Below are 3,350 nucleotides of genomic sequence, written 5' to 3'. Positions count from 1 at the left end.
CAAAGTGCATAATCTACTGAGTATGATCATCTAATTTGTATAAATGTACCACTCTTGTATCTAAAACTAGAAATATAAAATGTAACTCTGAGGGCCTATTGTAATTATGTAAAGTGTGGGCCATTAATGATGGTTTGGAATCTTGATGACTCCCATTGTCTGCAGATGGCTGTACACCAATATCATCATTAGAAAATCAGCACACAGATCTGAAGCTGGTGCATGTTAAACATGTAACATAGAACCCAGAAAGACTTTCTTTAGCATAAGTTTATATTTGCTCGTAATCACAAGAGCTATCTTGATACCATCTATTACAGGAAAACCTTTAAAATACTATTTCTGTAAACACAATATGATATAAACCTTTCCCATAAACTCTAATAGTGCATTGGGATTCATGAAGGTATCATAAAACCGTTTGTTTAACACTTCTAGTATACTGCCTTTAACTTCACAGCAAAAAGCTTTGATTTTTTGGGGAAATCTTAGTACTGTGTATACATATGCAATTACTTATTACTATTTCCTCTTTTTGGTTTAAATTATATAAAAGGTTTTTAAATGCTGTCTCTGTTTATCTTATAAAGTTGTGGTTGTCTGCTATTTTTAAAATGAGATACGGTAAAGAATGGCAGCTTGATAAAATGTATTTATTTCATTAGTGTATAGAAAGTATAATGATAACAGTATTAATAAGATTCTAACTTGATGAAAATGTGTATAGCAGTAGAGAACTGCTAGAGAATTAATGGCCCTATCACTCTCACTGTAAACTAGCAAGCAATTAAAGATTCTTCCAAATGCAGGTACAGATTTTCTATTTTGGTATTGGTCTAATTTGCTGATTCCTGGTTAAAAAGAATGTATATAGAAGTTAATATTTTTTCTCCCTGATTTTCTGTTATTTCTGAAAATGTCTGAAACAAATCAAGTCAATATGCAAGGAATGAAGCGGGTGACCTGTCGGGGGAAAAATAGCATGAAGAGACCTCAGGAGGTCATCTACTCCAACCTCGTGCTCAAAGCAGGACCAACCCCAACTAAATCATCCCAGCCAGGGCTTTGTCAAGCCGGGACTTAAAAACCTCTAAGGATGGAGATTCCACCATCTCCCTAGGTAACCCATTCCAGTGTTTCATCACCCTCCTAGTGAAATAGTTTTTCTTAATATCCAACCTAGACCTCCCGCACTGCAACTTGAGACCATTGCTCCTTGTTCTGTCATCTGCCACCACTGAGGAAAGCCTAGCTCCATCCTCTTTGGAATCCACCTTTAGGTAGTTGAAGGCTGCTATCAAATCCCCCCTCACTCTTCTCTTCTGCAGACTAAATAAGCCCAGTTCCCTCAGCCTCTCCTTGTAAGTCATGTGCCCCAGCCCCCTAATCATTTTCGTTGCCCTCCGCTGGACTCTGTCCAATTTATCCACATCCTTTCTGTAGTGGCAGGCCCAAAACTGGGCGCAATACTCCAGATGAGGCCTCACCAGTGCTGAACAGAGGGGAATAATCACTTCCCTCGACCTGCTGGCAATGCTCCTACTAATGCAGCTCAATATGCCGTTAGCCTTCCTGGCAACAAGGGCACACCGTTGACTCATATCCAGCTTTTCATCTACTGTAATCCCCAGGTCCTTTTCTGCAGAACTGCCGCTTAGTCAGTCAGTCCCCAGCCTGTAGAAGTGCATGGAATTCTTCCGTCCTAAGTGCAGGATTCTGGACCTGTCCTTGTTGAACCTCATCAGATTTCTTTTGGCCCAATCCTCCAATTTGTCTAGGTCACTCTGGATTCCATCCCTACCCTCCAGCGTATCTACCTCACCTCACAGCTTAGCGTCATTTGTGACCTTGCTGAGGGTGCAATCCATCCCATCATCCAGATCATTACTGAAGGCATTCCGCTGGATACTGGCTGCCAACTAGACATTGAGCCGTTGATCACTACCCGTTGAACCTGACAATTTAGCCAGCTTTCTATCCACCTTATAGACCATTCATCCAATCCATACGTCTTTAACTTACTGGTCATGCAATTAAAGATGGCATCATACTGGTCGTGGCCAAAGAGGATGAATTAGCTTGCAGGCCCAAAAATAAGCTGTCAATTAAGGACCCCAAATTGTATTTATTCTAAACAATTTTGTTTTTAAAGTCAGTCGCTTTGGAGGTGGCCTGATCCATGATTTTCAAATGGCTCAGCTTAGCAATGCTAAAGCTCACCGTATGTTGGGGAACACGCACCAACCAACACCCCCTGTGTATGTGAGCTCCTGATCTGTGAGGGGTGCCCTCGCCATCACCCCCTGCCTGGGTGGGGGGAATGAGGAGTCCCTCTCAGGCCCCTCTGTGGGGAAAGTCCCTCCACGGCCCCCTTGTATAGGGGGGGGCTGTCTGTGTAAGCAGAATGGCGACAGCCCTGTAGGGCTGCCCCTGTAGCAGCTGGGGCCGCACTTGCTTGGGTTCAGGGCCCCTGCCCTGCAAAGGGATAAAGTCCCCTCCCCCGCACTTCCAGCAGTACTCGCGTCGCCCCCGCCACAGCCCCTTCCCCAAGGCGCGCGGCCTCAGGCTCAGACTGCACTGCGGCTGCGCCAGGTGGGTCGGGCCAACAACCCCCACCGCGCGGGCCGCTCTTCTCCTAGGCCCCGGTACACCCCTCCCACCCGCAACGGGACCGAGCCCCGCCCTCTCCGAGTATGATTGGCCAGAGCGCCAAGGCCCGCTCTTATTCACCTCCTGACTAGCGGACGCCGAACCCCCACCCGCCCCTTCCCTCGCTCCCTTTCCGGATTAGCTCGCGTCACTTGGACACCGCCCCATAAAGCTAGCTTCTTCCTCGGATTGGCTCCGGCTCCCGGAGCCTCCTCGGCTTTAGTCCCTTTACGGATTGGTCACGCCCCAACAGCAGAACTTCCATTGGCTTCTCGCCCAGTCACTCAGGCTGAACTCACCACCCCTCACCCCGACCCCGGACAGAGCGTTGAGTGTCCGTAACTGCTGCGGCGCTCCGCCCGGGCCTTCCTGACACGTCATCCACCCGCGCCCGTGTTCCGGCCGGACCCCAGGGCTCCCCTTCTGGCCTGGGCCGCAATCCCCCCCACCCCACCCCAGCGCCCTCGCGGTAACCGTTTTATTTTCCGTCCGAGCCCAGAGTGGCAACGTTTGGCGCCTTGGGAGTTCATCAGTAATTACTGCGAGACACAACTTGGTTGGCGTTTAGGACAGGACGTAAAGCTGGCAAGTATGGGCCGCACGTAGTTCAGAGGCCGTTCTTAGTCGTTATGAGGGTACCCGAAAGGAGAGCAGCACTTCCGCTTGTCAGCTAAGCACGAGTCGGCTCCCTAGTAAAATGG

The 3,350-nt window shown here is 48.4% G+C and overlaps 1 protein-coding gene across 2 annotated transcripts in view; it reads left to right on the top strand.

The window, feature by feature from the left end:
- The first annotated feature begins 2,988 nt into the window (after positions 1-2,988).
- The window catches only part of C1D (C1D nuclear receptor corepressor), a 19,691-nt gene continuing 19,329 nt past the window's right edge, over positions 2,989-3,350 (top strand). Inside the window, exon 1 of one of the 2 annotated variants that reach the window (XM_026653172.1) lies at positions 2,989-3,238. The gene's annotated coding sequence lies outside the window, so the exon portion shown is untranslated. The remainder of the gene's footprint in view (positions 3,239-3,350) is intronic. The other variant, XM_026653171.1, reaches the window with a different exon arrangement.

The sequence above is a fragment of the Terrapene carolina genome, unplaced genomic scaffold (genome assembly GCF_002925995.2).
Source record: "Terrapene carolina triunguis isolate 2854851 unplaced genomic scaffold, T_m_triunguis-2.0 Scaffold132, whole genome shotgun sequence".
NCBI lineage: Eukaryota > Metazoa > Chordata > Testudines > Emydidae > Terrapene > Terrapene triunguis.
The sequence above is the reverse complement of the archived record's forward strand: the minus strand, read 5'-3'. Positions and strand labels throughout refer to the sequence as shown.